Consider the following 25,419-nt stretch of genomic DNA (forward strand, 5'->3'; position numbering starts at 1 on the left):
CTTGGTGACCGGGAAGGCTTTGGGAGTTGGGGCAGGGGTGGGGACATGTCAGTGCATCCCTTCACCCTTCCCATCTGGGGCACGCCCCTCTCAGCCTGACGTCCAGCACCCCTGACTCTTGGCCTGGGGGTCCGTCTGGACACTGGGGACCTCTGCTTGCACAGCAGCTGGAAACCCCCAGGAATTCTGTCCCTTGGGAGAAGCCTCCACCAAGGATAAATGCAAGCTGGTGTGTGAGTCCCTCAGCACCCGCACACCTGGGATCCACACCGCCTCCCGAGTCCCCACAGGCTGCTAGCTGCCCACAGTGGAAAACTGCGGGACAGTACGCTCTGTATCGGCTTCCTTCCCTCCCCCGTTTCACGTCTCCATCCCTGTTATGGGCTGACTTATTTCCCCCCACAAAACTCACATGTTGAAGTCCCAACCCCCAGTCCCTCAGAATGGGACCTTACTTGGAATAGGTTGCTGCAGATGTAATTAGTTAAGATGAGGTCATTTATATGGGCCCTAATCCAATATGACTGTGTCTTTATAAAAAGGGGGAATTTGGACAGAGACACACACACACACAGGAGAAACACCATGTGAGGGTGAAGGCCGAGATGGGGGTGATGCTCCCACAAGCCCAGGGATGCCATAGACTGCCAGCAAACCACCAGAAGCTTAGCCCTCAGAAGGACCGCACCCTGCCGACACCTTGATTTTGGAATTCTGGCCTCCAAAACCGTGAGCCCACACATTCCTATTGTTTTAACCTCCCAGTTTGTGGTACTTTGTTATGGCAGCTCTGGCATAGGAAAACCTCCCCCGTGCTGGTGTTTTCTAGACGTGCCAGGTAAAGTATTTGCACTTGCAGCTTCATCTCGGGGTCAGGACCCAAGCTAAGGGACAGGGGAGAGCAAGGGAGGCTGGTCTCACAGGGCAGGAGGGTGCCAAGGGGAGCATGTTAAAATAACCCTGGGGACTTGGGGGGCAGGGGCCAACCCAAAGCCCCTGCCCAGCCTCTGAATCAGGATCTGGGGATGCTCAGGGTGATGCCGTGCGTCGTCAGATAGAGGATGTGAGCATGGGTGACGGGCTCCCATTGTCAAGGCAATTGCTCATCCCCAGCCCTCCCTTTGCAACCCGGTTGCTGGACGCCGGCCACGCTGCCCTGACGGTGGCAGGATGAGGGCTCTGTGTTTGGCACGTGCACAGAGCTCCCGAGAGCTTCCCGTAAAGCTGCGTCCTGTAAAGAAAGCAGCCTTTCTGAGCACAAGGGGTGAGTGGCCCACATGCCAGCCCCAAACAGGGTCCCCTGAGAGCACTACTGTTTAATGAGACCGAGACCACCAGCAAAAATGGAGGCGAAAAAAATCTCATAGTGCGGTCGTGGGGAGAAGAACAATTTGGTTTTTGTTAAAAATTTAACGTCAGGACTTCCCTGGCGGTCCAGTGGTTAAGAATCTGTGCTTCCACTGCAGGGGGTACGGGTTAGATCCTTGGTCGGGGAACAAGGATCCCACGTGCCACACGGTGTGGCCAAAAAAAAAAAAAACAAAAGGAAATTTAATGTTAATCGGGGGGGGGGAAGCTAAACGTTCTCTGAGAGGGGATCATTTAGTCCACATGACCTGGCCAAGGTCCTGACTAAGAATGCGCCCGCCTCCTGAATCGCCCTTCTCGCTGGACCGCATGGCTCCAGTTAGGGGAGTATGTGTCGGTCACATACGCCCATAACCGGAGCCATGTTGGCTGGGGACCCAAGTCCCCGTGACTCGGGCCTCAGTTTCCCTCTCCTCCAAACGGAAGTGACGGGGCGTCGCAAAGCTCTCCGCCCACCTCCTCTGGTGCAGCTGGTTGGGAGAGCCTCCTGGACCTTTCTCTGAGGTGCTGCTGGCTCTGGCTCACGGCACAGAGGGTGGGACTGGGGGTGCCCTGAAGGTGCAGTGCTGGTGGGCGGGCAACGTGGGGGGCGAAGGTTGTGGCTGCTGGGTACTGGGAAGGATTCCTGGTGGTTTGGGTGGAACTTGAAATTCTGCCATTTTCCTTCTAATCTCACCATCGAAAGGAAATCAGACAAGAGTGTGAGCTCATTCTAATAGGAGTATTTTTTTTGGCCCTCTGGTTCTGATCAATTAACTCCTCTCCCTTCTGTTGATCATCTTCAGAAACTCTCTGACAGGCCCTTCCAGACCTATGGGTCAGCTGATTAGGATACCAAGCGTTTGTCGAGGGTGACCCCCGCAGGGCCACAGCACGGCTGCCTGGCCTTCGGCTCCACTCTGCTTGGATTTGAAGCCCAAGTCTGCCATTATCCAGCCATGTCACTGTCAGCAGTGTCCTTAACCAGTCTGAGCCTGAACTTTCCCATCTATAAAATGGGAACAGTGGCAGTCCAGACCCATGTATCCAATACCTCCTGGGCATCACTTCTTGGAGTTCCACAGCAGCCTCAGATTCAAGCTGTCTGTACCTGAACTTGACACCCTTCTCCCCAACCTGCTCCTCTTTTGGCATTCTCCACCTCAGTGAATGGCCCACCCTCAGCCAAGCCCCACACCTGGAGGCCCTGAGCAGAAAGCTGTAAAACTAACTCCAGTGTCACTTCCTCCAGGAAGTCTTCTTGGATCACTCTTCCTCTCCCAGTGGATTAGATAACTCTCCAACAGACTCTCCTGCCGTGATGTGTGTGTCTCTTCGACATACTCGACACATTACATTTTAATTATCTGTTGGTACTTCTCTCTTACTAAACTGTGAGGCTGTTAAGGGCAGGGAGAACATTTCAATCTCCCTAGGACCTAGTGGAGGTCCTACTTGGGTTGATTTGGGAGAGTCTAGACATCTGCTATCTTCGTTACCTGCACTCTTTCCAACCCCAAATAAACAGGAAATTCAAATAAAACTGTGTTTGCTTAAAGATGAGTCCCCTAGCCACACCCCTGGACCAGGCTGCAGTTCTGGAATCTTCCAGTGTAGAAATCCAGTGCTGTCATCCAGGGTCTAGTATGCAGCAGGAGCTTAATAAGCAGACACAGAATGATTAGTGGATCCAAGACTTCCCCTGATGCCCTTCCTTTCCTCCCTGCTCCACATCCAATTAATTCCCAAGTCCTTCAGCCTTTTCCCCCTAAGTGAAATGACACAACCCACATTGGAACTTGAACCCACTGTCTTTTAATTGAGATCACACACACGGTCTCAGAACTTACTGAAGCTCAGGTTCTTTATGTCTCAGCACAGAAAGAATTCCGTGAGAGGCAAAGTGATAGTAAGAAGTGGATTTATTTAGAGAGAAACACACTCCGCAGACAGAGGGTGGGCCATCTCAGAAGGCAAGAGACCCCAAAACATGGGGTGGTTAGTTTTTATGGGCTGCGTAATTTCATAGGCTAATGTGTGGGAGGATTTGTCCAACTATTTTTCAGACGAGGTGGAGATTTCCAGGAATGTGGCCACTGCCCACTTTTTGGCCCTTTGTGTTTGGCCTCAGAACTGTCATGGCGCCCGTGGGTGTGTCATTTAGCTAATGCATTACAATGAGCGTATAATGAGGCTCAAGGTCTACTGGAAGCTGACCCTCCTCCATCTTGGATCTAATTGGTTCTAACTAGTCTTTGTCATGTCATCAACGGCTATGTCATTCTTTTAGAAGTTGTGCTGCCCCCTTCCCTCCTGTTCTATGAGCATCACTCCTGTGTCAGCCATCCTCTCGGACTGCCCAGCCCTGTGTTGGTCCAGGCCCCACAGCATCAGTGCAAGAGCCAGTGGCTCCACCGCCCACTCTCCTCCAGCCATGGAAAATGCTGTGATCCTCTCAGAGGATCAAGATCTCATCAGGGCACCCGTCCTGTTTATCACCCCCTGCTCCGTCCTCTTCATCTAACCAGGCTCAGCTGTGTTGTTTCCAAGAGGCCTGTGTCCCCTGCCCACTGCCCACACCCCGCCTTAGACCCCTTCCTGTATGCTGACCTCTGTTCCATCACCTGTGATACACAGCCATGCAGCAACCTCAGTTCTGGTCTTCCTCAAAGATGGGACCAAGGTCTCAGCATCTAACACCTAGTAGGTCTTCCATGCACGGCTCTTCTCTTTTCACATCACTCTTCTCTTGACTCCTAGGCCTACTCAGCACAGGACCCGCTGTGCGATCTTAGCAAGTCATTTAGGCCCCGTCCTCGGCATGCTCCTGTATCCCACGGGAGGATCCTGCGTGGCCCTTCCTGCAGGAAGGAGGCATTTCTATCTGCTTTTCAGCTGCAGTCTGTGTGCAGGCCTGTGTGGACCTGTTATTTCCCGGCTGTTCACAGATGCTCCACAACAGTCCCCTAAACCATCTTCCCCCGGCCCTTTGCACCAGAGAACAGTCTCCTGGATATGCCTTCCCTCCCACAAGGGAGTCTGAGATGGGCAGGGAAGCCAGCCTCAAAGGGACATGCAGGGCTGTCAGAAAGGAGCCTGCGGAGAAGGGACGTCCCCGACCCTTCACTTTGTGTCCCAGATGCACTTCTTCTAGCTGGATGTGCCTGAATCAGATCTTATTTTGCAGCAGTTAGAAATCTCAGTTTCTTAATTCAAAAAGTAAAAAGGGGGCTTCCCTGGTGGCACAGTGGTTGAGAGTCCACCTGCCAATGCAGGGGATGCGGGTTCGTGCCCCGGTCCGGGAAGATCCCACATGCCGCGGAGCGGCTGGGCCCGTGAGCCATGGCCGCTGAGCCTGCACGTCCGGAGCCTGTGCTCCGCAACGGGAGAGGCCACAACACTGAGAGGCCCGCGTACTGCAAAAAAAAAAAAAAAAAAAAAAAAAGTAAAAAGAGACCTGTCTGAATTTGCCAAGGTCCTCCCTGGGCACTCACTCCTTCAGTCGTCCTCCGTGTGTTCCCCCTGCCCCCTCCCCCTCCATCAGCAGCACCTGCAGGGCCTGGGAACTCGTCAGGAATGCAAATTCTCAAGCCCCACCCCAGACCTGCTGAATCAGAGTCTCTGGGGGTGGGGCCCAGCTAGCCCCACAGAGGTTTCTGTGCATCTTCAAGTGTGAGAAGCGTTGAACTAATCTCTAGCTCCAAGTGTTTGGAGGAATTACTTAGCTCTGAGAGATCCCATGAGAATTCAGTCAGGAACAATGAATGGTTTACTGTCTTTTAAATTCAAGCCTAAACCAAGGTTCTCAAATTTTGGGTGCATCCGAATCCCCTGGAGGGCTTGTTAAAACACAGCTTGCTGGGCGCCACCCACAGAGTTTCTGCTTCCGTCCATCTGGGGCGGGGCCAGAGAATGTGCATTTCCAAGTTCCCTAGTGACAGTAATGATGTGATACTTGTCTGGGGACCACATTTTGAAAATCATTGTCTTAAACAGTTTCCAAAAGAAACACATGACTGACTAAAATAAAAGATATCAACACAGATCCTAAGTACTCAGCATCAGATCAATACCATGTTGGTTGAAAACCCTTTCTTAGAGGGTTTTTTTTAACCATTTAAAAAAAAGTTGAAGTATAGTTGATTTACAATGTTGTGCTAGTTTCAGGTGTACAGCAAAGTGATTCAGTTATACATAAATATATATTCTTTTTCAAATTCTTTTCCATTATAGGTTATTACAAGATATTGAATATAGTTTCCTATGCTATACAGTAGGTTCTTTTTTTTTTTTTTTTTTTTTGCAGTACGCGGGCCTCTCACTGCCACGGCCTCTCCCGTTGCGGAGCACAGGCTCCAGACGCGCAGGCTCAGCGGCCATGGCTCACGGGCCGAGCCGCTCCGAGGCATGTGGGATCTTCCCGGACCGGGGCACGAACCCGTGTCCCCTGCATCGGCAGGCGGACTCTCAACCACTGCGCCACCAGGGAAGCCCTACAGTAGGTTCTTGTTGTTCATCTATTTTTTTTTTTTGTGGTACGCGGGCCTCTCACTGTTGTGGCCTCTCCCGTTGCGGAGCACAGGCTCCAGACGCGCAGGCTCAGCGGCCATGGCTCACGGGCCCAGCCGCTCCGCGTCAGGTGGGATCTTCCCGGACTGGGGCGCGAACCCGTGTCCCCTGCATTGGCAGGCGGACTCTCAACCACTGCGCCACCAGGAAAGCCCCATCTATTTTATATATAGTAGTGTGTATATGTTAATCACAAATTCCTAATTTATCCCTACCCCCTTTCCCCTTTGGTAACCATGTTAGTTTCTATGTCTTCTATTTCTGTTTTGTAAATAAATTCATTTGTGTCATTTTTTACATTCCACATATTAGAGATATCATATGATATTTGTCTCTGTCTGACTTACTTCACTTAGTATGATAATCTCTAAGTCCATCCATGTTGCTGCAAATGGCATTATTTCATTCTTTTTTATGGCTGAGCGGTATTCCATTGTATATATGTGCCACATCTTCTTTATCCATTCATCTGTCGATGGACATTTAGGTTATTTCCATGTCTTGGCTGTTGTAAATAGTCCTGCTATGAACATTGGGGTGCATGTACCTTTTCCAATTATGGTTTTCTACAGATATTTGCCCAGGAGTGGGACTGCTGGGTCATAAGGTAGTTCTATTTTTAGTTTTCTGAGGAACCTCCATACAGTTTTCCATCGTGGCCACACTAATTTACATTCCCACCAGCAGTGTAGGTTCCTTTTTTCCTTTTTAAACTTTCGTTTGTTTTAAAAATAAGTTCAGAGACTTTTAGTGGCAATATCTCACTGTGCTGCAGCTTCTTCATCTGTCAAATGGGCAGATCACAGTACCTACTGCAAAGGATGGCTGTGAGGGTGAAAAGAGGGAACCCCACCCCCACCCCACACACAGTGCCCAGCCCAGAGCCTGGTACACGGTCTCATCCTTTATAAAAAATCCCCTATTATGATTATGATCTTGTGTCTGTGTTGGACTAGGAAATTACTGCCATAACTCCTGCAAATCCCAAATTCTATGAAGCACATAAATGCAAATGCAATGAGAGTGAATTGCATTCTGTGGGGCAGGAGTCTACCTGTCTTCAGCCATCCTGGCACCAGCCAGGGCTTTGGGGTCCCACCCATGGACAAAAAACTAGCAAGGGTGGTGCTGAAACAGTTGCTCAGGTCAGTAATTTTTTTTTTTCTGTATTTTGGATTATAAAAGTGATCTGCGCTCATTGTAAAAAACTCCTCTGCTGTCTGGGAATGTGGAGCGTACAGGGATAACATCCTTACTGTTTTCCTTTGGGGCAAGTTCAATATCAATCAATCCTGACCAAGATCACCTGCATTGGTCTTCAGAGAGGTGCTCTAAAGTGACAGGAGTTGGTGGTTTCAGTGACTGCTACGACATAACAAAAGGTCTGCTCCCCGCATTTTCCCTGAAAACAGGACGTCCTGATACTGAGTCTGCATGGGGAAGCCTTTTCTCTTTCCGGAGGAGGAAGCAACGAGTCAGCCGGAGGCTAGGAGCAGATCACTACCAAGATCTTGCGGGCTCCACAGTCAGGAGTTAAGGGTCCCGGGAGAAGAGCGCCACCTCCTGTCTCCCCCAATCCCTGCGTGTCCTCTTCTCCCACCTGCCTGCCGAGTCCACCCACAGATGCCCCCGCAGTGCAGACCTGACTGCAAGCCCAGGGGTCAGGGATATCCTCCCGCCCGGCAGCAGAGGCCAGTGCCCCTTGCAGGACCCGGCCTAGCACTCCCCCCCCCACCCCCCACCCCTGCCCGACAGCTCCTGCCGCCCTTCCAGCCCGCTTCTGCCACAGCTTCAGGTTGCATCTGAGCATTTCCCCTTCCTATGAGAGGGAGAGGATCATATTTCAGCTACACACTAGCAATTCCACCTTCCACCCTGTCATCCCTCCTGCTCTCAGGACACATAGGTCCTGGGTGATGCCAGCAGCCTGCCGCCCTCCTCTACTGCCTGGGTACCCTCTGCACCGCCCCCCCCCCCCCCCCCCAGCAAGGACCCTGCCTTACTGCCCGGGTCCACAGCCCACCTCGGAGCCATCACACCTCCACGCTCACGGCTGGGCACCCTCTTGTCCGCTCTCCCCTTTTCGTCCTCCTAGCGGTAGCTGAATGTTTGTCCCTCCTGGAAGCCGTCCTTTCCTTGTGACCCCATGGCCCATCAACTCCTTTCATGTCCTAGAATGACCCATTCTTTCAAATATGATAGACATAAACTGGATGATACTATAAATATTGTTCTGAAATGTGCTTTTTCCCTTCAACTTTTTCTGGACCCCTTGTCCTAAGAGCTTCCCAGTGCCCCACAGTGAGCATGTACGTCATGTGCTGGATCCTTCCCCTGTTGGTGGGTAGGTAGGTTGTTTCCCTTTTCACGATAACGGAGAATGTCATAAAGAATATTCCAGTGCACAGATCTTTGCACGCAAGTGGAAAAATAGGGATAGAAAACTCAGGGTAGAATGGCTGGGTCAGGTGGCATATCAAGTTTTGAAAAGTAATTCCAAAGGGCTTTTCAACTTCCACCAATGAATTGGCCTTCGTTACTCGTTTGAGGCGGGTTGGGACTGGGTGCTGGTGCATCCTTTTTGGAGCGCTATTGGGCAGCAGCTCCCAGTGGCCACGCTTCCCAGAGCTTCTTCCTCTCCCTCCCACCAATCGGATGCTCAAGCTTCCAAGGTCCAGAACGGCTTTGGGGGCAGGGCGACATCTGAGATGCGGATTAGAACAGGAACCCAAAGCTTTGAGTACTTAATGAAAAAACCCTTTGTTTTGCTAATTGACCTGCTGGGGTTTTGACATGCTTTTGGGTTTGGTTTTGTCATTTCTGTGGCTTTGGAAGTGGCAGGTGTCCAGCGGGAATGCGCATGTGAATCCGCTGGTGGGTGAGAGGATGTGGCCGGTGAGGAACCTGGGGGAGCGGTAACAATGGCTTTAGGCCAAAGTAGTTAATTTCAGGGCTTATTTCCCTTCCTTCACAAATCCACCCATTAATCAAGACGTTCATTCATAAAATAATTACCGAGTGCTTTCCCAAGGCCAGGCACTGGGCTGCGCTTGGGATACAGCCCAGTTCGGGATTAAACAAATACAGGTGTGTGTGTGCGCGGGGTGCGGTGGGGCGTAACGGTGGGGGGATGGAGTGCTCCAAGCAGAGACCCCAGAGTAGGAAGGACCACAGTGTGGGGAGAGGAATGAGACTTGAGGGTAGGCAGGCCCTGGATCCCACGGGTTTTGAAATGGACCCCAAGAGCAACGGGAGACCCCTGAAGAACTTTAAGCACAAGCAGAATAACAGGATTTGATTTGTGACATTAAAGGACGTGAGGATCCAGGTGACCCCAGGCGCAGCATTGACCTTGGACAGCAGACTCACTGGGTTTCCTTTCCTCCCAATAATTCTAATTCCCCCCTTGCTCCTGGCATGGGGCTGGGATTAGATGACAGTGGCCTTGGAATTGGGCAAGTGCTGGGAGAGGCGGCAGCCCCTGGTGGCCAGCGCACAGCAACGGCGGGCCCAAGGGCTGGGAGCGCCATTAGTCCTTGCAGAGGGAGGCCGAGAGCAGCTGGACAGGCAGACTAGAGGGCCTGGGCCCCCGGGCTCCCTCTCACACCCTTTCCTCCTCAGCGCCACTCCACAGGGCCCACCCAAAGGTTAAGAAAGAAGGTAGAGGCTTTCCAAATTCACTAGGCTAGAGTTTTCAAACTGCAGTGGCTGAACCCATAACCCACCTGGCACCAGGAACGGAGCTAGTTCCCTGCGTCCATCACCTCCTTCGATGCTCCTTGCTGCCCTGTGAGGGAGTGGAAGGCCTACCGTCCAGGGGAGGAAGCTGCCCATCGGAGAGGCTGAGCTGCCCCAGTTCTACTCATCCTTTTCTAGCCTCTCAGGGGCTTGGAATGAAAAAGCCAGGTGTCTGACCCCAGAATACCTGCAGGTCCTTCGGGCCCCTCACCTCCCCCTCAGCTGGGCTGCCTGTACTCACTGTCCTGGGGATCAGCCCACCAGACCCCTCAGAATGCTGGAGAGCCTGGGGACCTTGTCACCCCACAGCCCTCAGGTCGTGGGTCGCTTCCTTGCTGGAAGGCCAGCATCTGCTCTGACACACCTGTGCCCGCCTTCACATCCACCCTGGGGCCCAGCCTGGCACACGGCAGACACAGGAGGGGTGTACAGTGAGAGTCTGGGGGTCACTGGCAGAGACCCTAGTGTTCTTCAGAGTGGCCCAGTAGAAACTGGGCCCCCCATTTCCAAGCCCCAGCCAGGCTGTCCTAGATTCTACAAAGGCCAAAGTAAAGGCAAATTACACTTTTCTGGAGGGCAGGGGCAGGTGTAGTGGTTCAATGCATGACCTCTGGGCCCAAATCCCGGCCACATGCCAACTCTGTGAGCTTGGACGGGCTACTCACCCTCTCTCTGCCCCAGTTTCCCCATCGGTAAATGGAGACATTGGCACCTGCCTGTAGGGCTGTGTTGATGAACTAGAGTGAACACAAGCAGCGTGCTTAGGACAGAGCCTGGCAAACACACAGACATGAGTTAGTCTTGTCCCGCCCTCAGGAGACTCGGAACTTGGCCGAGGAGTTATAACAGCCTGCCGTTGTAACAGCCCAGGCCGTGCCCCCAAGGGGACGGAGCGGCCACACGTGCTCACACCTACAGTTTTGAAGGTGTGGAGGCTAAGTTCCCCCTGTAAGCCTCTGGCAGCTTCTGGTTCCTAATTGGGAAAAGACTGGGGGAAAGCACTGTGAAATTAAAGCCAGATATTCTACTCTTGTCCTGAAAGTTTGCACTCAGGGGCTGAATCGTCCTGTTGGCAACTGTCAGTGGTTGTCCTCGCTGGGAGCAGATTTTCTTCTGAGCAGGTGATCTTGGTGACCAGGGAGGAGAGCCCATAACCAGGTGAGGGAGGGATCCCTTCTGGCCTCAAGGGGCCTGGAGAGGGCTGGGCTGGATCCTGGGGGAGGACCTTCGTAGCAGACCTGGAGAGCGCCCCTCGGGCTGATGGGTGGGGCTGCACAGCCAGATGTCTGCGCAGCAGGGGTGCTCCAGCCCTATTTGAGGCTTTTCTCTCCTGCATGGTAATTTCCTCCTGCCATTACCAGACTTTTCTGGAAAAGTTCATTTCTGGTCCTAGCCATGTTTGGGGGAATCGTGGGGGGATCCAGGGAGGGCTGCACAGAGGAGGTGAGTCAGAGGCAGGGTTTTGAAGGATGAATAGGAGTTTGACAGGGAACCAGATGAGGGAAGTTACTCCAAATGCCCTCCCCAGTTGCCGCCCATCACACACCAGCTGGAAAATTCACACAGACTTTGAAGAAACCCCGAAATTCCAGCAGGTCTAGGCCCCATCCAACTTGGAGCAGAAGAATGGGGTAACCTCTGCCTTTTGAGTCATCTTTGGGGTAGGGCAAGTTTCTGGCTCCCTTGGGCTCCCCTGGGATTTATAAGCCTGGCAACGAATACAATTTCCAATCCCACCTCAGGCACTGCAGAGTCCCTAGCGGGCTTATAGATTGCCTTTGTCAAAACGTGTGAATTTTCCTGGGGGTGGTGGCGGGAGGGGGTGGATTTAGTCAGTCTTCATCTTTGTTGAGTTTCGGCTCTTATTTGCTGTTACCTGCAAAAATATATTTCTTGGGCTTAGTTCCCGGAGGACCAATTACTCCGTGAATTGTTAGGCTGTACAGGGGCCATTCCTCACTCACCCGCCACTGGGCAAGGGTGGCTCACTGCAGGCACTCCTGTTGTGGCCATCTGTGGTGATGGCAGCCGGCGATGGCTCTGCATACGCAGAAAGTAGACACTTGGGGATTACTTGTGGGTGCGTATTAACCATTTCTCCCATTTTGTTTTTATTTATTCATTTTTGGCCGTACTGCCAGGTATGCAGGATCTTAGTTCCCTGACCAGGGTTCGAACCTGTGCCCCCTGCATTGGAAGCACAGAGTCTTAACCACTGGACCGCCATGGAAGTCCTTTCCTGTTTTAATATATGATGCAGGGCTTCCCTGGTGGCGCAGTGGTTGAGAGTCCGCCTGCCGATGCAGGGGACACGGGTTCGTGCCCCGGTCCGGGAAGATCCCACATGCCGTGGAGCGGCTGGGCCCGTGAGTCATGGCCTCTGAGCCTGCGCGTCCGTAGCCTGTGCTCCGCAACGGGAGAGGCCACAACAGTGAGAGGCCCGCGTACCGCAGAAAGAAAAAAAAAGAAATATATATATATATATATATATATATATATGATGCAACAGAGCCAGCTGTGGTGGAGGAAAGAAGCCAAGATCAACATTCAGAGCTTATCTGCCTGATAAGCCCCTGAGGGGGAAATAACTGGGAGCCCTGGTGCCCTTCTGCATCGAATCCTCTCCTGAAGTATGCATCGGGGTCTCAGGCCACCAGGACCCAGGTAAATCGTCAAGACTGAGCCTGAGGCCTCAAAGCAGTCAGTAACTTAGGTCACTTCTGTTGCTGTCTCTCCTCCCTCAGAGCTCTCTTGGTCCCGTTGCTTCAAGGCCTGACTAGGAAAAGGGGCAAGGCTCTGACTAAGCCATTAATTCTGGGGAGATGCTGACGGCTGAAGCAGCCTAACCTGTACCCCTCCCCACAGGATGCTTCCATCTTCGAGATTAGCGTAGGTCTTCACAGTTAAAGCGGTGGTTCTAAGTCAGAGCAGTTCTGGTCCCCACACCTCCCCCATTCCTGAGCACATCTGGCAATGTCTGGAGATGTTTTTCTGGTCGTCACGATGGGAGGGAGGACGGTTACTGACATCAGTGGACAGAGGCCGGGGATGCTGCAAAACAACCTCCAACGCACCGGCCTTCCTGAGCAAAGAACCATAGGCTCAAAGTGCCAACGGAGCCCTCTTAGAAAGAGCTGGATTCCGCTCTGGCTGAAAGAGCTGCCTCTGTCCCTTCAAGGGAGGGGTGAGCCTGGGAGGAGAAGGAGCTGGAAGGCGGGGCGGGGAAAGGGGATCTTTGCATCCCTGCATCCCATGCTCAATCAGCAGGTGATCAGGGACTCCCAATAGAACTTTCTGCGCCAGTAGCAATATTCCATCCCTGCGCTGTCTAACCCGACAGCCACTCACCTGTGGCTTTTGAGTAGTTGAAATGTGTCTATTTATGACTGAAGGAGGCATTTTTCTTTATTTTCAATTAATTTACAGTTAAACTTCAATGGCCACAGGTAGCTAGTGGCTGCCCTACAGGAAAGTGCATTTCTAGAGCCCTCAAAACTGCCCGCCCCGGGGAGGGCATCACACCTGCTGGGGGGATGCTTCATTCATAACGAGGTGCTAATAGCAATTAGGGAGAAGTTCAATCTTCCTTCCAGAAAGATTTCCATTGAGAGAGGGGTTCAGATGCAGAACGACTGGCTCCCCGTAAGGATGCACCGCTTCTGTCACCCCAGGGGTGGGGTGGCAGAAGTCAAGGGGGCCGAGAGGTGGTCTCTGGCCCACTAAACAGAGCAGGAGTCCAGACACACAGATGACACTGGGATGCCCTCTCAGGCTGCATTCATAAAGTAGGTTTTCAGGAGGTATAGGTCATTTAGAGACCACCTGATTCTTACCAGAATAGATAACCTTTGTCATAAAATACTACTGCTGACAATGTGACAGGGGTCAAGTCCCCCGGCAGGGCTTTGATTCTGGCAGAAGAGTCGCGTGGTCGGGTCAGGCTGGTTCTCTTACTGTTCATAATCATAATTTTTATTTGCCACACCGTGAGGCATGCAGCATCTTAGTTCCCCAACCAGGGATCGAACCCGTGCCGCCTGCAGTGGAAGCGCGCAGTCCGAACCCCTGGACCCCCAGGGAAGTCCAGATTTTCACTAAATTTTATCTGGCATTTAAAAACTATGATTATTGGGAATTTCCTGCCTGTAAATACTTGGCTGGTTTCAGATGTCTGCCTTGCCCCACGAGCACCTAAGTTTCAGGAAGGCAGGGTTTGGGTCTGCCTTGTCCCCTTCGGCAGCTCAAGTGTCAGACAGTCATACCTGTCCAGTGAATGGCACACCTCGGGCCCTGAGAGTGGGCTGGTGCTTGTCACCTTACGCACGGCAAACAGGAGGGAGGCCCAGGGCCAAGGTGACTGGCCCAGATGAACCGTTGGTGTGAGGCAGGGTGGGGAGTGAAACCGTGCCCCGCCCCAATAATGCCTCGTCTGTGCCCTTCGGGGACAGCACAGTCACAGCCAAACCGTGGTGGCCCCCCACACATCCTGGAGAAACTGCAAGCTTCCAGGGAAGGGCTGGGGTCTGTCCCCTTACCTGACAGACTGAGCGATGCTCAGAGCAAAGCTGCTAGAAGCACACGTCCAGTGGAGTTTAACCTGCAAAAGCCTAAGGGCCAGAGAGCATCCCTGCAACAAGAAGGGACACCAGTGGGAAAAGAACGTCTGATGACAGACTCTGAATGGACAGACAACCTTCCCTACAAAGTGTCTTTTCCCATGAGGGTGGGTGTGGGTGACCTAACTTCATTTTCAAGCGTGGACTCAGAGGACATTTCTGCAAGACTCCTTGGTAACCCAATCTGGGGTCACCCTCAGAAGACATTTTAGACTGACTTGCTTGTGTCTCTGTAGAAGGGGAGAGGGAGGGAGTCCAGGAGGAGTAGACGGGGAGAGGGGAAGTGTGCTACTAGGCAGCTATTTCAAAGGGACACCCATTTCCGGATGTGTTACACACGTTCCAGTAACTATTGCTGTGTAGCAGTAGCAACTTAGGAAATTAGCAGCTAGAAACAACTCCTTTAACGTGCTCATGGGTTCTGTGGGTCAGGCATTCGGCTAGGGCCCCGGAGGGGTGGCTTGTCTCTGCTCTCTGCTGTGTGGACCGCCAGGCCAGGACCGGAGCTGGCGCTGCTGACCAGAGCATCTCTACGTGGACCATCTGTGACATCTCAGCTTCCTCACAGTATGGTGGCCCCGGGGGCTGCTCCACCTCCTTCCCTGGAAGCTCAGGGGTCCAAACACAAATAACCCAGCAAACAAGGCAGACGCTGAACGGACTTTTCTGATCTATGTGCAAGTCGCTCTGTGTCTCTTCGGTCACATTGTTTTGGTGACGAGCTAGTCACAAGTCCACTCAGATTCAAGCTCAAGGAAGGGGGTATAGACGCCCATCTCTTGAAGAATCTGTAGGCACACAAGGGAAGGACAAACAGCTCCAGATCAAGTCACCCAGAGGCTCATTTAGAAAAAATTATATATATATATATATATATATATACACTAATTATCTTTAGTTTTTCATTATTTATTCATAGTGTGATCATCTTTATTTATTTTCTATATTTTAAAATTGTGGTCAAATATACATAAATATAATTTACCCGCTTAACCATTTTTTAGTGCCCAGTTCAGTGGCATTCACGTTGCTGTGCAACCACCACTACCATCCACCCATACAGTACACTTTTCATCTTGCCAGACGGAAACTCTGTCCCCGTTAAACACTAACTCCCCCCCTCCGCCCTTCTCCCAGCCCCCAGCAACTACCCTTCTACTTTTTGGCTTTATGAATGTGACTATTCTAGGGACCTCATGTAAGGGGGATCATGTAGTACTTGTCTTCTTGTGACTGGCTTATTTTACTTAACGTAACGTCTTCAGGGTTCATCCATGTAGCAGCATGTGTCAGAATGTCCTGCCTTTTAAAGGCTGAATAATATTCTATTTGTTTGTATAGACCACAGTTTGCTTGTCCGTTCATCTCTCGATGGATACTTAGGTTGCCTCCATGCTTTGGCTGTTATGAATAATTCTGCTGCTAACATGGGTGTACAAATGTTTCTTCAAAACCCTACTTTCAAAAAAAAAAAAAAAAAAACCCTACTTTCAAGTCTTTTGGGTATATATCCGGAAGTGGAATTGCTGGATCATATAGCAATTCTATTTCTACTTTTTTTTTTTTTTTTTTTTTTACCTTGCTGCATGGCTTACAGGATTTCAGTTCCCTGACCAGGGACAGAACTGGGGGCCCCGGCAGTGAAAGCGCCAAGTCCTAACCACTGCACTGCCAGGGAAGCCCCTATTTTTATTTTTTTGAGAAACCGCCGTACTAATTTCCATCAACACTGCCCCATTTAACATTCCTGCCAACAGGGCACAAGGGTTCCAATTTCTCCATAACCTCATCAACACCAGTTATTTCCCGCTTTTTTGATAGGAGCCATCATAGTGGGTGTAAGGGATTAAATGTATTTTTTTTATATTTAATCCTGAGAAAACCTCTTGAGATACAGGCTATGATTAATCACACCCAGTCTTAGAAAAAGTAAAATTAAAGCGTGGGGAGCTGGTAAGTGGTACCAGAATTCAAGCCCAGATGTGCCGATCACCAGCCTCTTTCAGTGGAGTCTGGTTGGAGACATTATCCCTCAACTTCTCCAGTTTTTCCAGGAAGTCCTTCCGTCCCTTCCCTGGTTCCCTCCTCCTCTCCCTGGCCCCTAACTTCCTGTCTGAACTCACCAGCCAACAAGGGAACGAAGTTCTAATCAGACTCAGTGATATCCTCCCCGACTTAACCAACCAAGGGACGCAATTCTAGTTTGTCGTACAGAAGCACCGAGGCTGTGATTTAGAGGCCCCGGTTGGAGGCCTGAGTCTGACCAGGAGACTCTGGGCATTTGCCCCGGGCACTAACCCCTCTGAATCTCAATTAGCCCTTCCATAAAATGAAAGGACACCAGGGATGCTGAGATCACAGGAGATAAAACAAAGTGCTGAAGTGAGATACAACCTTATTGTTTGTTTTGCACGGTTTTGTTGCTGTTCGGGGGTGTTGTCTTCAGGGAATCCCTCTGCACCCCTGGGCAGCCTTCAGGTCCATTCCCTCTGCCCCCAAAGAGGGGAAGAGCCAAGAGGCCTCTGTCATTTCAGGTTTTTTGGAGGCAGCACAATGGGCCGGGAAGACACTAACTTTGTATACGGACCGCTGGTCTTGGATTCTGGCTCTGCCACTGAGCAGCCACTTAGCCTCCATGGAGCTTCAGTTTCCTTGGCTACAAAACGAGGTTCAAAATGCCACGGTCACTGGGGCTGCTGCAATTTAACGACTCATGATTGCCCAGGGCCCAGCACGGGGTCTGGAACACTGAAAATGCTCAGTAAATGCCGGGTAATTTCCCCTTGTACAGGGAGAGGCCGCGGGGTGTGAAGTCCCAGACACTTTGCACAAGGCAGAGCTGGAATCACAAGTTCCCTGGGCGGTGGGATGCCTGTCCCGCAGACGAGGACCGCGCGCAATGACTCGATTCTTAGCTCTACGCTGCCACCTCGTGGCGGGCTTTCAGGCTGCACTTTCGGAGGCGGGGTCCAATCTCAAAGTCCTGCTATTGAAAAGTTGGAGGAGAGTGTCGCTCGGTGTTCCCATCCCCTCACCAACACTTAAAGGTTCCAGTTGCTCCCTCAACGCCTTTCCCTTCCCCCAGGTCCCCCCCAAACGCCCATAGCTGTGAGGATGTGTCATACAAGAGCATTTGGGGGCAAGCTTCCTGCGCCCCCAGCCCCGGAGGAAAGGGGGAAGAGGGGAAGGGACCGGGTGGGTCTGGAGGAGTGAGGAACCCGGACTTTCTGGGGGAGGCTTCCCCGTGGGGGGCGCGACCCCCTGGTTTGGAGGGTTCTTCCTGTCCCAGAAGCTCTGTTCACTCTCCCAACGGGATTGCAGGCTCTTTAAGCCCCAGAAGAGAAGCTAGGGGCTTGGACACCTGGCGGAGAGATGTGAACTCTTCCCCCGTTAACAGAAACAGACAGCAGTCCGGGAGGGGCCAGGAGTGGAGGCCCCTGTCTGGTGCATTTCAGGGTGAGCCTGGGCTGGCTGGGGGTGCCTGGAGATCAATGTTTGGACCTCAGCCAGTAAATCTCTGCTGTCCCTTAGGACCGTTCCACCGGGGCAGCAGGTGATTCCAGCAATTCCTGGAATGCTAGCAAGGCAGCTGGCTCTACCTGCTTCACAAGTGAGAAGCCCGTGCCCTGAGCCAGACCGTTGGCCAAGCCTGGAGGAGGTGGGAGTCGGGGGGACCACAAGGAAGGATCTGCAAGCTTACACCCTGGTGCCTCCCGGGGAAGAGGGGCTGACCGAGGCTGCTCTGCCCCCTGACCCGCCCCCCTTCAGAGTCAAAAGCCCTTCCAGGCTTCCTCCTTGATCTTTATTTTCCTCTACCCCACTTTTTGCAAGTCCTTCATGGGGTTCTTGCAGCCCACCTTTAGCATGAGGCATCTCTTGTTTTGTGGCTTCAGCCAAGACGGAAACCAAAATGTTTCCACTCAAGTAACCTTCACACTGTTTGAAGCCGTGTTTCTCCCCCTTCCTCAGCAAGCTTTACATCCTCTCAGCTGTGGGTGGGAGCCCCTTCCCTCCTCCCCAGCCCGTATGAGTGGCCTGAGACGCTTTCCGGGGTGACATTCGTAAGACAGTAAGTCCTCTTGGGGGCCAAAGAAATGGTGGCAGATGCATCAGGGACCTGGGCCGGGAGAGAAGGGGTGGACGAGGCTGTGTCCTCAGGAGAAAACCCGGGAGATCTGTGGCCACGCAGTGCCCCCAGCACCCTGTTTCTGACCGAGAGTAGCAGGGGGCTCCTGACCAGCCAGCACCCTGCGGTCGTCTCAGCAGCCTGCCTGCCTTGACATCCTGCGCTGAGATCCTGCCTGCCTTCGCGCGTGTCCTGGAAGCCTCTGATTGGCTGGCCTGGTTTGGATCCTGTGTCCTTCCCTGAACCAATCACTGTGTCCATGGGGACGCATGCAAGACTCTCGTTGGCCAAGCCCCAAGCCACGTGCTTTCCCTGGAGCCTCTGCGCTGAGAGCGCCGAGGGGCAGGGGTGGCATCTTGGTGATCCATCTGCGCCCAGGCGGGAGCGGATACCCCTACAGTGGGGCGGACTTTATGTGTAGTTTGCATCCGTGATGGGTTGTAATTTCTGAAGAGGAACTGACGTTCTAAGTGATTGGAACAGAAGTTCTTTGTGCCCCTCCTGTCTTGGGGCTCTGGGGTGAGAGCAGTTCTCCTTGGCAGCCAGTCCTGCGGCTCTACTTTTCCCAAAGTCTTCTGGATCCCAAGTCGTCTGTGTTAAAAAGGCCTGGAAGTACAAGATACACTGGTTTGCAGGCTTTAACTGCCTACACGGAGGTTGACTTGTGTTTCTGCTTTCTTTAACCTGCAGGTTGGACCTCAGTTATTTTCACTTTTTTATTTAATTGGAGTATAGTTGATTTACAATGTGGTGTTAATTTCTGCTGTACAGCAGAGTGATTCAGGTATACATACATTTTAAAAAATATTCTTTCCATTATGGTTTATCTCAGGATAATGAACACAGAACCTCAGTTATTTTCTGCTTCCTGTCTCAGCTTCCCCTTTCTGGAACTAGAGGGAAGCAGCTTTGTTTCTGTTATGGTTGCTAAGCTGCTGGAATGTCACCAGGAGATGCTGTGGACCATCTTTGCCCCCCTCCTGACAAGACTCCCCCTAAGACCGAAGGCACCTCAGACAAAAGCAGAGGCAAGAGATGGAGAGAATCGAATCTGGTGCCTGACACCAGGTACACACCTGGATCAAGCTGTGCCTGGATCACGCTGAATGACCTACCCAGGACTTTTCATTCACGTGAGTCACAATACAAACTCAAAGACCCTGAAAATATCCTCTTTTCCTTACATCTCTCCTTCTTAGTACAATCACAGAATGTGGTGTTGGATGAGATCTTCAATATTTGTTCAGCAGATGCTGACCAAACTGGGTAGCTCTGGGTCAGGCCCTATGCTGGACTCTGGGTTCCAGTAATGAATTGGACATGGGTCCTGCTCACAGGGAACCCCCAGTCTGGTTAGCACAAGTATTCTACTCCCTGATTCTACCCTAATACTAAATCCTCAATTTTTAAAATATTGGACTTAGAACTGGTGTGTTTCCACAAAGATTGCTATAGTCTGCTTTCAAATCGACTTCACTTTGTCCTGTTGCCCCTGCCCTGGAGAGCCCTTCATAGCCCCACCCCCAGCCTGGGGAGAGGAGAGAGGAAAGTAAAACAGAGGGGCCACTAGCTGGGCGGGGTCCCTTAATCAGGGAAACCCCAGCCCGTTATCAACCATAGACCAGCTCTCCTCTAGTAAACCTGGGTGGTGAGCATAGCAGTAGGATGTGACCGAACTGTCACAAGTTCACAAGATTGGCCGTGTAGACGGTGCAATGGGTCACAGTTCTCTCTGTCCTGGGACAATGCAAATGTCACACAATTTTAATCATGAGTGTTGACATGTAAGTCAAAGCTGGAGAGGTGTGAAATTAATGATACGGAATTAAAGTGAAGTAAGAGCATGAACCAGCCCTGACACCCACCCTTCTACTTTCTGTCTTTAGGAATGTGACTCTTCTAGGTGCCTCATGTAAGTGGAATCTTGTAGTATTTGTCTTTTTGTGATTGGATTATTTCACTGGCATAATATCTTCAGTGTTCACCCATATTATAGCAGGTGTCAGAATTTCCTTACTTTTTAAGGCTGAGGAATATTCCATCATATGTATGGACCATATTTTGCTTATCTGTTCATCCACTGAAGGACACTTGGGTTGCTTCCACTTTTTAGCTATTGTGAATAATGCTGCTTTGAGCACAGGGTTACAAATATCTCTTTGAGGCCCTGCTTTCAATTCTTTTGGGTATATACCCAGAAGTGGGATTGCTGGATCATATGGTAGTTCTAGTGTTAATTTTTTTCCACAGTGGCTGCACCATTTTACATTCCCTCCAAAAGCGCACAAGGGTTCCAGTTTCTCCACATCCTCACCAACGCTTACTTGAGAATTTCTGTTTTTATTTTTTTTTGATAGTAGCCATCCTAGTGGGTGTGAGGAGTTATCTCATTGTAGTTTTGATTTGTGTTTTGCTAATGGTTAGTGATGTTGAACATCTTTTATGTGCTTTTTGGCCCTTTGTATATCTTCTTTGGTGAAATGTCTATTCAACTCCTTTGCCCATTTTTGAATTGGGTTGTTTGTTTTTTTGGTGTTGAGTTTTACGATTATTTATTTATTTATTAATGTGGACCATTTTTAGTCTTTATTGAATTTGTTACAATATTGCTTCTGTTTTATGTTTTGGTTTTTTGGCCACAAGGCATGTCGGATCTTAGCTCCTCGGCCAGGGATCGAACCCGCACCCCCTGCATTGGAAGGCGAAGTCTTAACCACTGGACCACGAGGGAAGTCCCTGGTGTTGAGTTTTAGATGTTCTTTATGTATTCTGCATACTGATCCCTTATCAGATACATGATTTGCAAAAATTTTCTCCTATCCTTGGGAGGCCTTTTTACTCTATTGATAGTTTCTCTTGATGCACAGTGTTTAAACATTTTCATGAAGTCCAATTTGTCTATATTTTCTTTTGTTGCCTGCGCCTTTAGTGTCATACCCAAGAAATTGTTGCTAAATCCAATGTCCTGAAGCTTTGACCTGTATTTTCTTCTAGGAGTTTTATAGCTTTAGCTCTTATGTTTAGGTCTTTGATCCATTTTGGTTAATTTTTGTATATGGTGATAGGTAAGTGTCCAACTTTATTCTTTTGCATGTGGCTATCCAGTTGTCCCAGCATCGTTTGTTGAGAAGACTGTCCTTTACCATTGAATGGTGTTGACTTTTGTCAAAAATCATTTGGCGGGCTTCCCTGGTGGCGCAGTGGTTGAGAATCTGCCTGCCAATGCAGGGGACACGGGTTCGAGCCCAGTCTGGGAAGATCCCACATGCCGCGGAGCAACTGGGCCCGTGAGCCACAGCTACTGAGCCTGCGCGTCTGGAGCCTGTGCTCCGCAACAAGAGAGGCCGCAATAGTGAGAGGCCCGCGCACCGCGATGAAGAGTGGCCCCCGCTTGCCACAACTGGAGAAAGCCCTCACACAGAAACGAAGACCCAACACAGCCATAAATAAATAAATAAATATTTAAAAAAAAAAAAAAAAAAGTAAACACCTCACTTGTAACCAAATACAGCAAACAGCTAACATAAAAAAAAAAAAAAAAAAAAAAAATCATTTGGCCATATATGTGAACTTTATTTCTGGGCTCTCTATTCTATTCCATTGGTTTGCCTTTATGCTGATACCACACTGTTTTGATTACTGTAGCTTTGTAGTAAGTTTGAAATCAGGGAGTGTGATTCCTCCAGCTTTGTTCTTCTTTTTCAGTGTTGTTTTTGCTATTCAGGGGCCCTTGAGATTCTGTATGAATTTTAGGATGGGTTTTTCTATTTCTGAAAAAAAGCACCATTGGGATTTTGATAGGGATGGCATTGAATCTGAAGATTGCTTTGGGTAGTAGTGACATCTGGCAATCCATGAATGTGTTTCCATTTATTTAGCCTCTAATTTCTTTTTTTCTTAGTCCATCTAGCTAAAGCCTTGTCAGTTTGGTTGATCCCTTCCCTCTCTTTCTTTTCTTTTTTTTTTTTTTTGCAGAATGCGGGCCTCTCACTGCTGCGGCCCCTCCCGTTGTGGAGCACAGGCTCCGGACGTGCAGGCTCAGCGGCCACGGCTCACGGGCCCAGCTGCTCCGCGGCATGCGGGACCCTCCCGGACCGGGGCACAAACCCGCGTCCCCTGCATTGGCAGGCGGACTCCCAACCACTGCGCCACCAGGGAAGCCCCTTCCCTCTCTTTCTTGATTAATTTTTTTACAAAATAAAATTAATCTGTCTATATAACAACTATGTACCCAATAACACAGCTTCATAAATCAACCTATCCAGTCTGTAGCTGGGTATAGTCCACACCCCAGCCATCTCTGTCTGTTGCCTTCCCCCACCAAAGGCAGCCACCGTCCTGAACACCGTGCTCAGAGCTCACACGCATTTCTTCGTGAATCCTCCAGGATACATGCATCTGTAAAAAACACAGTGTTGCTTTGCATGCTTTTAAATTTATTATAAATGGCATAGCCTTTATTCTTCTGCAGCTTGTCTCCATGTTTTGCTTGAGGACCTCAGCCTTGCAGCACTGATCTGCTGATGCCCGTGCTGGTGAGTTTTGCTAATGTGTGTCCCGAGGAGGCGGGCTACTGGGAGGTAACCCAGCAGGGCCCAGATGTTCACCGCTTTCTAAAGCGGTTGCATGGCTCTACCCTCCCACCAGGGGGAGCACGAGAGCCCTCCCTTTGCCAGCCTTTTGAATGGTGAATTAGTTATAGTCCCTTAACATTGAGCACGGTTTAATTCAGCTGTTCACGGAGCACCGAGCAGCCACGAAAATGACGTTTCCCACAAATATTTCATGATGTGAAAATTACTCTCAACATAACACTTTTTGTGTAAGTAAAAAAAAAAGTCTGAGAAACCGTGTATATAGCCTGTGCCTATAATAACCAAAGAACAGAGCCAGGCACAAGGGAACGCAAAGGTGGGTGGGTTTTATCTTTTTCTTTACTTTTTTGTATTACCTAGATTTTTGGCAAGATGACCTCGTACTGCTTAATTTGTTAGGGGCAAAAAAGAAGGCAAATATAATGATTATTTTCAGGCAGCAGCAAGTGGGCTGCGAGATAGGATGGAGAATCCCAGAAGCTGGCCAGAGAGAAGAGCCTGCTGGGCGGACAGGCTGCAAGATTGTGGGCTCTGCGTGCGAATCCCGCTGTGACCCGATAGTGCGGTCCCCGGGCCAGGGCAGTAACCGCTCTGAGCCTCAGTGAACTGTGAACGGGGAGCGGAGGCGGGGCTTCCCCCACGGGGCTGTTGGGGGATGTGCTGAGAACCAGGCGAAGCGCACGGTGCGCCCCGTGGAGCCGAGGGCATCTGTCCCAGAGGGGAGGCGCCCCGGCCGGAGCAGGATGGAGCAGACCTCGGACATGGGGACGTGGAGATGGGCCGCAGGGGACAAAGGTGAGGAGATGGGCTCAGCGCAGGAGCCTCGGGAGTGACGGGTGAGGACCCTGTTCTGCCGACGGCCGCCCCCGTGTGCCCACCAGCCTCAGGCTCCTCCTCTGCCCCGGGCTCCGCACCGAAGCCCCGAGCTCACAGCCTCCCGGCAGGTGGGGCCGCGAGACCCCGGGAGGAAAGGGGTTCCCTCAGCGTCACACTGTTGTGTCACAGCGTCCAACGCAGTGGCTCTCACCCCGGGGTTCTCAGGCGGAGAGAGGACCGGGGGGCGTCTCCAGCTGCACTGATGACCCAGCGCCCGCGGGATGCGCCTTCCTCCCTCGTGGCGGGTTAGAGTTGCAATGTGGGACGCGGAGGCCGCACGGATGGGACGTCCATCAGAGGAGCGGGGTCTCCGCGCTGCCTCCGCCCTCCCCCGGGGCTGTTTTCTCCCGGTGGGAAGTAGGGAAGCAGACACCAGGGCCCCGCATCCCCCATAGCCCCTTAACAGCTCCCGTCCTGTGAGCTGGCCCTGAGATGGAGAGAGGGACGCGGAGGCCCCTTCCCAGGCAGGGCACCAGGCGTCTGCTGGCGGGTCTGGGGATTGTGGTGCATCTGGCGCGGTGGCCTGGGCTGTCTTGGCCCCCAGGTGGGAGCTGCTGTCCCCTCCACTGTCCCCCAGCCCACCCCACGCGTGTAAAATGTGGATGGTCTTGGACCTTCAAAGCCCAAAGCTAATCTTGAGCCTCCTTGGTCACGGGTGTGGCGTGAGGGCAGGGATATCAGAGGCCCAGGGGTCCCCGGACCGGCTGACTTCTGGAGGCTCTCGGCTGCCGGGTTCCCCATGTCGCCGTGGTGCCGGCCTGCAGCGGGGAGGGCACAGGGGTCAGGAGGTGGCACTGCTGGGGCTCACACAGTCCTCTCCGCTCAGGCCACACAGCCATAAAATCCCCCAGCTGCTGCCAGGTCAGTCTGCTGAGAGGTGACTCTGGTTAGGAGGAATGTCCTGGAGCTTCTCACGGGTTAATAGCCTTATGAATAACAAACCACAATTCACAAAGTGAAATTTTTCACTTCAAAAATGCTGCCTGTTTTCAATCCAGCAAAGCATTCGTGAAGTGTTTTTTTTCCCCCCAGAAGGATGACAGTTTATTTATAGCTCGATATAAGTGAGGCACATCACGTGTGGAAAAACCAGGGAAGCAGGTGAATGCATGGCTGGGCCATGTTCTCTTCACTGGCTGGAAATGTTAAGGTGGTGGAAGGATTTGTGCAAAGCCAGTGTGTTATTCCCTTGTTCTGTGCCGAGCTGGAGAGCTTGGCGTGATGTTTCTTTAGGTCATGCTTCCGTGTTTCCAGAAAGTCATCTAAGCCCCTGCGAAAGAAAACACACGAATCTCCAGGTAACAGAGAAGAAGCTGCTTTCAACTGACTTGTTCAACAGTCAGGTCAAGACCAGGGGGAGAAGAATATAAAACCAACAGGATTCCACAGCAGCATTAAGTGAGATCCTGGTCACTGCCTTCTCTTATAAAATGGTAACACTATTCTGATGTTCAAATCGTTCCTGAGATGGACAACAGTTTGGGGTCATATAAGCCAGTGAGCAGGTGAGACGAGATCTCTAACTCACAGTGTGAGATAGGGTTTGGGGATT

The sequence above is a fragment of the Phocoena phocoena genome, chromosome 7 (assembly GCF_963924675.1).
Source record: "Phocoena phocoena chromosome 7, mPhoPho1.1, whole genome shotgun sequence".
In the NCBI taxonomy this organism is placed as follows: Eukaryota; Metazoa; Chordata; class Mammalia; order Artiodactyla; family Phocoenidae; genus Phocoena; species Phocoena phocoena.